This window comes from Microcebus murinus, chromosome 2 (assembly GCF_040939455.1).
Source record: "Microcebus murinus isolate Inina chromosome 2, M.murinus_Inina_mat1.0, whole genome shotgun sequence".
NCBI lineage: Eukaryota > Metazoa > Chordata > Mammalia > Primates > Cheirogaleidae > Microcebus > Microcebus murinus.
This window is the reverse complement of record NC_134105.1, coordinates 28,311,879-28,322,529: the sequence shown is the minus strand read 5'-3', so window position 1 is coordinate 28,322,529 and position 10,651 is coordinate 28,311,879. Positions and strand designations below refer to the sequence as shown.

General features: G+C 47.0%; 1 protein-coding gene across 2 annotated transcripts in view; it reads left to right on the top strand.

Annotated features, from left to right (window-relative positions):
* Positions 1–1,929: 1,929 nt before the first annotated feature.
* RHBDL2 (rhomboid like 2) overlaps positions 1,930–10,651 on the top strand; it is a 42,988-nt gene continuing 34,266 nt past the window's right edge. The window contains exon 1 of one of the 2 annotated variants that reach the window (XM_075996844.1): positions 1,930–2,067. The gene's annotated coding sequence lies outside the window, so the exon portion shown is untranslated. The remainder of the gene's footprint in view (positions 2,068–10,651) is intronic. The other variant, XM_075996846.1, reaches the window with a different exon arrangement.

Sequence of the window (10,651 nt, the reverse complement as noted above, 5' to 3'; positions counted from 1 at the left end):
CTCCCGGGGTGTGTCTCTGATTACCAGACTTCCTTACCTTAACTCAGAATGTTCCAAGCCTTTAGACAAAGCTTCATTTCTTTAACCAATCACAAATCAAATAATCCTTAGACCCACCTATCACCTGTAGGGCCATGCTTTGAGATGTCCTGCCTTTTGGGCCAAACCAACGGCTTCCTTTACCCTCCTCAGATCTTTATAAATAGTCCCGTCATGAAATTTTCTTCCAGTCAAGTTGAATATGCTGGTACATCACTCACATCTCTCCCTGGAGCAGCGCTCCTGAACATCTCCACAACTGCCCCAGACTCAACAAGTCCAGAACAGAATTCATTTTCCCCCAAGTTGCTTTTCCTCCTGATTTCCCCCATCCTGCTTGTGCCCACCACGATCAAGCTAGCTACTCAGCTTGGAAACCTCAGGTTCATTGTAGACTCCTCCTTTACTCATTAAGTCTTATCAGTGCTACCCACTTAAACATCTCTCTCTCTTTTTTTTTTTTTGAAACAGAGTCTCACTTTGTTGCCCAGGTTAGAGTGAGTGCCGTGGCATCAGCGTAGCTCACAGCAACCTCAAACTCTTGGGCTCAAGCAATCCTGCTGCCTCAGCCCCCCGAGTAGCTGGGACTACAGGCACGCGCCACCATGCCCGGCTAATTTTTTCTATATATATTAGTTGGCCAATTAATTTCTTTCTACTTATAGTAGAGACGGGGTCTCGCTCTTGCTCAGGCTGGTTTTGAACTACTGACCTCGAGCAATCCACCCTCCTGGGTCTCTCAGAGTGCTAGGATTACAGGCGTGAGCCACCACGCCCGGCTTTTAAACATCTCTTGAATGTGTCCCTTCCTCTCTGCTCCTGCACACCGGCCAGTGCCCTGGGAAAGCCATTACAGACTGCCTGCCTCCAGCGGTAGCCTGGCTGGGCTTCTTGCCTCTAATCTTGCTCCCTTCAACCCTTTTGTACATTGCAGCCCTCAGCGATCTATTTTAAATGCAACCTGAGACTTTGTGTCCCTTGTTTAAAACCTTTCTGTGACTCTCCAATCCCAAACCTGAACCCACAGGATAAAGTTCAAGTCCTTTAGCAAAATACACAAGGCCTTTCCTGATCTGACACTCCTCACTTACAAGTCTGCACTTTTAGTGGTTCTTGCCAGAGCCTGTTCCTTTGCGGCCTCTTCCGTCAGCTTGTGCTCCCTCCCCCTTTACAGTTTTGGAGAACTCCTGTTCATCTTGTAAAAGTCCTTCTCGTATGTCATTTCCTCTGGAGCTTTTCCAGAACCCTCCCACACAGGGAGAGTCTTCCCTGGCTCCTGCTGCCCCCAATCTTGGGCAATCATCTACTGCAGTCCTTCATTATTTGCGGTCCTAGGAGAGTGGGAGGGCAGGGACCATGTTAATCCACCTCTTCATTCTCAGGGCCTAGCACAAGGCTACTTATTGCACTGAATGAATAATCAGAACTGGCGAACCTATTTCACCAGGGGCCAAGGTATAACGAGTTTGATGGACAGAGCCCACAGGGCTTGTGACTAAGCCTGAGGGTCATCGAGTCACCCCACCCTGGTGCCAAGTACCAGGCCTGGCTCCCCACCAGAGGACAACCAAATTCAGAGTGATAGACACCACCCTGGTGAGGCCTACCCCCAGAGAGCTGAGAGTGGAAGGCAGGGGACCCAGACATGGAGCAGGAGGGGAGGACTTGGAGGAGGAATGGAGTTCAGTGCCCTGGAGAAAGAGAAGAGAGGTTGTCACAGGCTCCCTGGCTCAGACCCAAGCAGTGGAGGAGGAGGACTCATTCATCCAGGGCCAGCCCAAGAGCAAGGCTGCCAAGCAGGCTGGCCCGGCCAGGCCCGGCCTCCGGCTGGGAGGGAATTTCCTCAGGCTTCCTCCCCCAGGGGTGGGCGTGTTGGGAACCTGTCGGGACAATTGTAGATTGGGGAGGAGCGCCTGGCAGGGCGGGAGCTTCACAGCAGCAGGCAGCCCCTTGGCCCAGGACGCCTGGAACACGGGGACCAGCCCGTGCTGCCTGGGACGCCCCTGCCTTGGCCTCCCGAGTTAAGAGGTAAGATGTGGGTGCTGGGCGTGGGTGGGAGGGTGCTGGGGTCAGCAGGGAGCGCCTGGTAACAGATGCTGGAGGTCTTGGGATGGAGGCAGGGATCATGGGGTGCTCCTTCGGAACTTCCTGGAGTGTCTGTGTGGATCCTGCAACTTTCATTTTAAAAGTTGATGGCATGTTGGGGCAGGAGTCAGGCGCTGTCTCCCACAGCTTCCTGCCCTGTTCAATCACTGGCTTTCTTTCCCTCCATCACATTCTCCCCGGCACCCCCCCCCCAAACGCTCCCCCGCCAATATTTTCTACCTCCAGCTCAGTCAGTTCCTAGCCCTCCTGCTTTGCCCACCTGGGCACTGGAGGAGACAGTTTCTGCTGCCTCCCGAAAGGCAGCTCCCCTGGGGTTATTGCTTCCTCCTTCCTGGTGTGACTATCAGAGGGATGGTCACTCATTCATCCAGTTGTGATTATTCATTTATTTAAGTATGTGCCTGGATTCTCTGGGTGGCAGGCAGGTCTGCACAATTTCTGCCCCTCTTGGGAATAAGAAAACTGAAATTTATTCCATAAGCATTTAATATCATATACAAGCTGGTGGGCAGCATGGCATAGCGGAAAATTATTTTGGAGTCACAGAGAAGCTTGGATTCATATCCCATGTCTCCTGTTTACTTCCTGAGCCTCAGTTCCCTCATCTGTAAAATGGGGTCTCACTATGTTGCCCAAGCTGGCTGTTTGCAGGCGTACTACAGTGTCAAACTCCTGATCCTCCTGCTTTGGCCTCCTGAGGGACTACAGGTGCCTACAGGTGTGTGCTGTCTCACCTGGCTTAAAATGACAGGAAACAATGCAAGCAAGTCAAGCACCAAGCTGGGCTCCAGGCTCACAGTGGGACCTCACTAAACACCTGTGCTCTCCCCTTCCTCTTTACTCCCCTTCTTGCCAAGCCTGTCCCTAGCTGGCACTTCCTTCACTTTAGGCTTGTAAAGATATATAAGGCAATCCCTAGCTTTGAAAGCCCTTAAGCAGACTTGTAAACATAGAACTGAGCAGTGAAGGAGACATGATGACCAGAGAGGGAGGCCAGGGAAGAGCGGGGACAGGGCTGAATAGGAAAGGCCCAGCTGCTGGTGTGAGGTTAAAAACCCTGGACCAGGGCTGGGTCCAGACGCCTGCTATGTTTCTCAATTTGGACACTCAACACTGAGCAAGTGGTGAGAACTACCAGTTTCTAAAACCATGGCCTCAGGTTAAGGGTTTTTAAATGCATTATCTCATTTAATCAAAAATCCTGTTCATATTACTATTGTCATCCCTATTTTTACAGATGAGGAAATGATGATACAAACAGGTTAAGGGATTTGTGTAAGGTAACATGGCTAATAAGTAATGGACCCAGATTCAAATCTAGCATACTACTTCTCTGATTTCTTCATTCATTCATCTTTTCATTCAATCCAAGGCTCTGTTTGTCCCATGAGAGGGAAAGGTTTCAAGAAGGCAGGGATGATGGCTGTTAGTTCATAGTTGTATAACCAGCACCTTGTACATCCCTGTACAACACCTGGTACAGCACCTGGTACAAAAATGTTTGATGAATCCTTCGTGAGTAAATGAATCTGACAAATATTTTTTTTTTTTTTTTTTTTTTTTGAGACAGAGCCTCGCTTTGTTGCCCAGGCTAGAGTGAGTGCCGTGGCGTCAGCCTAGCTCACAGCAACCTCAAACTCCTGGGCTCAAGCGATCCTTCTGCCTCAGCCTCCCGAGTAGCTGGGACTACAGGCATGCGCCACCATGCCCGGCTGATTTTTTATATATATATCAGTTGGCCAATTAATTTCTTTCTATTTATAGTAGAGACGGGGTCTCGCTCTTGCTCAGGCTGGTTTTGAACTCCTGACCTTGAGCAATCCGCCCGCCTCGGCCTCCCAAGAGCTAGGATTACAGGCGTGAGCCACAGCGCCCGGCCGAATCTGACAAATATTAATTGATGTATTCCATTGACTGGTAATAGGGATTCAAAGATGAATAAAACAGAAGTCCTGGCCTGGGGATGCTCATAGCCTTGTAGGGGAGATAGTTATAATACGAAGAAGACAATGATTCCCTAGACATAAGCAGAGGTTGCTGATGGGACCAAGAGAGGCATTTAATTCCACCACATCTGCTTTGCTCTCTCCACTGTATTCTCAGTGCCCAGCACGATGCCAGGCACCAGGTGGATTCTTGATAAGGCTTTGCAGAGGAGACATAAAGGACAGAGTCTTAAAGGGGGTGTTAGACTTCCCTGGGACGACGATTTGGGAGGAAAGGAGTTTTAGCGGAGGGAGGAGCTCATGAAAAGCTGGGGAGTGGGAGCTGGAACTGAAGGCATGCCTAGAGTATAGGGTGTACTTGGGGGAATGGAAAGAAAGGAGTGTGGATAAATAGGCAGGGCTCAGGTCATGAGGCCCTTGCATGCCTTGTGCCTTGTTAAGGAACCTAGACTTTATACCAAGGGTATCCGCTGAAGACATTTAGCAATGGGAGAGATCCCACCTGATTTCAGAAGTGTGGCCGATGCACAGGAGTCTAGGGGAACGACACCAAGGTTTTCAGGCCTGATGAGGTCTCCACCCAGCTGAAGAAATGAGCCTTCCTTTTTAGGACTTCTTGATGGATTGATTGTTCGTGAAGGGCCTCTTGAGTTGTCCTGTGTCCTGATCACTGGGACTTTGCCCTTAGCTGTACACTGGGTGGCAACTAGTTGTCCTGCCTAATAAAAGTTTTGAAATGTTGAGTGAATGGGAGAGTGCACGGAGGGGTGGGCACGGCAGCATGAGCCGCATTAAGAAAGGTTCTGAAATTTACGAATGTTTTACATTTGTGTAATTTGGAACAAATTTAAGCATATGCTGCTTGCTAACTTGCAATCTCTTGTGATTTATTATGTCGGAGAGATAGAGATGGAGTGCCAGGAATTATACCTAGCTCCGGACATGCCCATCAAGGGTGTGTCCAATCCACCAGTGGGCCTAGAACTGGGGTGCATGGGCATGGACAGCATTAAAGGAATCAGTTTCCAGATCCTCAGCTTCTGCAGGTACTCCCTCTTGCCTAAATTGTTTCCCTTTTTCACACCTCTGTCCATCCTGAATCTTTCTAGGGTGTGTTGTCCAAAAGGACAACTGGAGAATGCTCTGATCTTAAGAGAGAGCAGGCAAAGAGAGATTGAGTAAGATAAACAGAAGGGAGCTGTGACTCAATACAGATTCATAATATTTATTTTATTTAAAAATACTTGTTTAGGACCCAGTGTGGTGGCTCATGCCTGTAATTCCAGCATGTTAGGAGGCCGAAGTGGGAGGGTCACTTGAGGCCAAGAGTTTGAGACCAGCCTGGGCAACACATTGAGATTCTGTCACTACAAAAACTAAAAAAAAAAATTGGCCAGCTGTGGTGGTGAGCTCCTGTAATCCTAGCTACTTGGGAGGCCGAGGTGGGAGGATTGCTTGAGCCCTGGAGTTCTAGGTTACAGTCAGCAACGATTATGCCACTGCATTACGGTTTGCGCGACAGAGTGAAATTTGTCTCTAAAAAAATTTTTTTAAATACTTGTTTAATGCTAATTATGTGCCAGATAGTGTTGTAAGGGTTTTATAGATCATAAATTAATGTAATACTCATACTGAATTTATAAAGTAATACCATCTTCCTTTTACAGAAGAGGTTCCCAAAGCACCAAGAGGTTTAATAAGTTGCCCAAGGTCCCAGAGGCATGAAGTGGTGAAATCTGAATTTGAACTCAAGCACCTTTGAATTCCTCTAGAACTCGTGCTCTTAGCCATTATGCTACTCTACATTAAACTTAGGTGCTTTAGCTCTTTATCTAAGTATTGTAAAATTAGAATTGAGACATGAGCCAGTTGTCATGGGGATGCAAAGTAACACATGTATAGAACTTTTAAAAGATGAAGCTGGATTTTCTCACAGACAGAAAATCAGTCTGATTTGGCTGATTGGTTTGACAGTGAGGACTGGCTTTGCTAACAGGATTATATGGTAGACATTTTCCATAAACTGAACAAGCTAAATCTGTAGCTCCAAGGTTTGGGTGGAAATATATATAAAGCATATCTCTATCAAAGACTATGCCAGAAAATTTGGTCTTGGAACCGATTTTAACTTGTAAAAATAGTTTTAGTTATTAACTTAAAAATGTGTGAGAGGGGACGTAGCTTCTTCAAAATTCTTTTAGGGGTTCAATAAAAAAAAATGTGAAGACTTCTGGTATATGGTACACGCAAACATCACCAGCCATGTGCTTACTGGGGATGAGATTCCTGATTAGGTGAGGTGAAGTGACTGGTCCATAGGCAAGCAGGGGCAGAATTGGAGCAAGAGCCAGGGCTTTCTGACTCCTGTAATGCCAGAGCTCTTTTCATTATTTCATACTTCCTCCTTGCTTCCTTCCTTCCTTCTTCGTTCATTTGATGGTTCATTCAGCAAACACTTACTGGGCCCCTATTCTCTGCTAGGCACTATGGTGGACGCTGGGGTGCAGATGGAACATAAACTAAACATTTCCTACTTTTCTGGAGCTTATAGTCTAGTAGGAAGAGACAGAGAATATGTAAACTAGATATTTTTAGATAGTGATAAGTGCTGGGAGCAAATAAGCAAGGAAGTGTGATAGAGTATCCGGGCGTGGAAGAAGGCGTGGGCAGGGAAGACTTCCCAGGGTGGTGCTGTGGGTGACGAAGGAGCCAGTCTTGTGTGTGTGTATGTGTTAGAGTTGGGGCTGGGAAGACCAGGTAGAAGGAACAAGTGCAAAGACCTGGAGGCAGGACAGAGTTTGGTGTGTTCCAGGAATAGAAAGAAGTCCTTGTGGCTGTAGCAGGGAGATGTTGGGGGTGAGTGGTAGAAGCTGAATTCCATAAAGAAGGCAGGAGCTAGTTCATGCAGGATCTTATCAGCTATGATAAGGATCTTGTATTTATCTAAAAGACTGTCGGAAACCGTTGTAGGATTGTAAAAAGAGAGTTGATACATTCTGACTTGCAGTTTTGTTTTGTTTTGTTTTGGAGGGAGAGGCAGGAGTAAAAACAGAGGTGGAGGCTGATGTAGGAGGCTATTTCGGGTGAGACATTTGCAATCTATGGAAGGATACAAAGGTGAACACTATTAATGGAAAGTCAGAATGGTATGAGATGTCATTCTGTCTTCTGGTTCTGATGAGGTGTGTTGGTAGCTATTGCTGTATAACAAATCCCTCCAAAATTTAGTGACTTAAAACCACCACCATCTTATTTTGTCATGATTCTGTGGGTCAGGAATTTGGGAAGGGCTCAGCTGAGCAGTTCTCCTGCTCCAAGTAGTATCAGCTGGGGTCATTTACTTGGCTATATTCAGCTGGTGGATGAGGTAGGCTGGAAGGCCAAGAAAGTTTCATTCACAGGTCTGGCCCCTTGGTGCTCTTCTACATGGCTTCTCTGTCCATGTGGGTAGCCTGGACTTCCTCATAGCATGGTGGCCTCCAGATAGTCAACCTTCTTATACAAAGTCAGGCTTCAAAGAGGGAGCATTCCCAAAGGAGCAAAAGGGAGGGCTGCATATCTCTACAGTCTGGCCTTGGCAAGTACTCAGCACTACTTCTGCCACGTCATGTAGGTCAAAACCAGTCACAGGGCTGGCCTAGATTTAAGGAGAGGGGAAACAAACCCTATCTCTCAGTGGAAGGAATGGCAAATTATATGTTCCATCTTTAGTCTACCACACCAGCCTTCTGGAAACTGAATAGCCATAACCACCCTGATGGTGCTGACCCACTTTTAAATCTAAATCACAGTATACTATGTTGGGACAATTTATAGGTCTTTATTCCCCACTGAATAGGGAGGGTCTGGAACAGGAGGTGGTTTCTTCTCCTTCTTCTTCTTTTTTTTTTTCTGTGTGTTCCCAGAGCCTAACACATACAAGGCATTCAGGGAATGCTTACCCATGAATGCACAGATCACATAAGCATTCATTGGTTATCAAAACATGGTGTGCATAAGAATCCCCTGGGAGCTGTTAAAAATTCATGTGAATTCCTGGGCAAAACCTGAGCCCAGATTCTTTGCATTCAAATCTCTATGGCAGAAAGTTTTAGTCGTGGCTGCATTATTACAAGATATCAGTGCCAGGCCCAAGCCCCAGAGACCCTGATTCCATGGATCTGGGATGAGCTTGGATGATTCTGATGTATGGCTGGGGTTAAGAACCACTGCCTTAGGATTAGAACCAGCCTTCATTGTCTAACATATCACATGATTGTGATATAGGTGGTCCATGATAGGGTGACCAACTATCCTTGATTTGCCCTGATTTTAGCACTGAAAGTCCTATATCCCAAGAAACTCCTAGTCCTGTGCAAGCTAGAACAGTTGGTCATTATCAATGGATCACTATTGAAAAAATATTCTAGATGAGGCAGTGAAAGACTTTTTGGAAAAATACCTACAAGTATTGAATGAAAGCAATGATTTTGTCTCTTTACTTAGGGGACTGAGCCAATCTTCCTTGAATTGAGGAGGAGGCGGCTCAGGGTCGTGTTTTCCTTCAGCTCTGTGCTCTGGTGTGCTGGGTCTGTTAACTTACCTCAGCCCTGTGTTTGTCTTTGGGAATTCTTTCAGACTGCATCCCTTAGGGCACAGGACACAGCTCCAAAAGCTCAATCACAATCAACAAGGATGAGGTGTTGAGAATAGTACAAGATCCAGGATGTGCCAGGTGCGGTGGCTGATGCCTATGATCCCAGTGCTTTGGGAGGCTGAGGTAGGAGGATCACTTGAGCCCAGGAGTTTGAGACCAGCCTGGGCAACATAGCAAGAGCTCATCTCTACAAAAACTAAGAAAAATTAGCAGGGTATGGTGGTATGTGCCTGTAGTCCCAGCTACTAGGAAGGATGAGGCAGGAGGATCACTTGAACCCAGGAGTTTTAGAGGCTGCAGTGAGGTATGATCAGGCCACTGCACTCTAGCCTTTTTTTTTTTTTTTTTTTTTTGAGACAGAGTCTCACTTTGTTGTCCAGGCTAGAGTGAGTGCCGTGGCGTCAGCCTAGCTCACAGCAACCTCAAACTCCTGGGCTCAAGCAATCCTGCTGCCTCAGCCTCCCGAGTAGCTGGGACTACAGGCATGCGCCACCATGCCCGGCTAATTTTTTTTTTTTTTTTGAGACAGAGTCTCACTTTGTTGCCCAGGCTAGAGTGAGTGCCGTGGCGTCAGCCTGGCTCACAGCAACCTCAAACTCCTGGGTTCAAGCGATCCTGCTGCCTCAGCCTCCCGAGTAGCTGGGACTACAGGCATGCGCCACTATGCCCGGCTAATTTTTTTTTTCTATATATATTAGTTGGCCAATTAATTTTCTTTCTATTTATAGGAGAGACGGGGTCTCACTCTTGCTCAGGCTGGTTTCGAACTCCTGACCATGAGCAATCCGCCCACTTCGGCCTCCCAGAGTGCTAGGATTACAGGCGTGAGCCACCACGCCCGGCCTAATTTTTTGTATATATATTTTTGGTTGGTCAATTAATTTCTTTCTATTTATAATAGAGACGGGGTCTCGCTCTTGCTCAGGCTAGTTTCGAACTCCTGACCTTGAGCAATCCTCCCGCCTCAGCCTCCCAGAGTGCTAGGATTACAGGGGTGAGCCACCGTGTCCGGCCTTGCACTCTAGCTTGAGTGACAGAGTGAAACTCTGTCTCACCAAAGGGGGAAAAAAAATGGAAAACAGAAAGAGACCTAGGATGTAATTTCTTTGTCTTCTACCCCAGTGCACATTATCATTACTATTATTACTATTATACAAGGGTACATAAATATATGTCATATGTTAAATAGCTCTGTGGGCAGGTCATGTGGCATGGTGGAGAGCCCAGGTTCTAGTCTCAGATTACTGGGTTTTACCCTGGCTCTGCGGTCACTAGGTATGTGATCATGGATGCCCTTTTTGCCTCAGTTGTTCCTCTGTAAAATGGGAACAATAATGATGTCTTCTTCACAGGGCAGATAGAAGGATCCACCAAGATCAAATAAGTGAGAGTGGTTCTATAGAATGGAAAGGGGAGGTATGGTGATTGTCTTTGGATGGGAAGGTCCCAAAGAAACTCTCCTGCTGAGAGGCCCCCTACCCTGAACCACAGCCCATCGGTGAGGTTCCAAGGAAGAAGCTTTTACTTCAGAGCGGGCCATGGCGAGACCACAGGAGACACAGTGTCCCTACCTTAGTTGTCCTCGATATTGAGGGCAAATGTGCTTTGCTTCAGAGAAAAGGAAAACTTTTGGGGATGAGGGTCTGTGAAGGCATTTTTTGTTTTTAAATCTTTGCCTTTTTATTCCAAGTGTATCCGCAGAGATGTAGCAAAAAGAAAACAACCACAACCACAAACCCATAATATTGAAAAGCCAGTTCTTAATTTCTGTAGCTAAAAAAGCATCCTTTCAGGCTATAACCACAAAGAGGTTGCTGCAGGCCTCTGGACCGGGCATAATGACGGTCTGCAGCGAGATGAAGGAGGCTGTTAATCTCTGTGGCCCAGCAGCCCAATCCGGCCTCTCCAATTACCCAGGTTGCCT